This window comes from Arachis duranensis, chromosome 6 (genome assembly GCF_000817695.3).
Source record: "Arachis duranensis cultivar V14167 chromosome 6, aradu.V14167.gnm2.J7QH, whole genome shotgun sequence".
Lineage (NCBI taxonomy): Eukaryota > Viridiplantae > Streptophyta > Magnoliopsida > Fabales > Fabaceae > Arachis > Arachis duranensis.
In genome coordinates this window covers 24,288,317-24,288,694 of record NC_029777.3, presented here as the reverse complement: position 1 = coordinate 24,288,694, position 378 = coordinate 24,288,317, and positions in this window count along the sequence as shown.

The window sequence follows — 378 nt, the reverse complement described above, 5'->3', positions numbered from 1 at the left end:
TTTGGAAGGCTTTTTCGCACTCCGGGGTCCACGCGAAGGGTTTCCCTTTCTTTAGGAGTGAGTAGAGAGGTAGTGATTTTACCGCTGATCCTGCCAAGAATCTTGATAGGGCGGCTAGCCTTCCATTCAGTTGTTGTACTTCTTTGACACACGTCGGGCTCTTCATATTGAGTATTGCTTGGCATTTATCTGGGTTTGCTTCGATGCCTCTTTGAGTCAGCATGAAGCCTAAGAATTTTCCGGCTTCTGCGGCGAAGATGCATTTGTCGGGTTGAGTCTCATGTTGTGTTTCCTAAGGGTGTCGAAGACACTGGTGAGGTCGGCCACCAGGTTTCTGTCTTCTCGTGTTTTTACCAGCATGTCGTCGACATACACCTC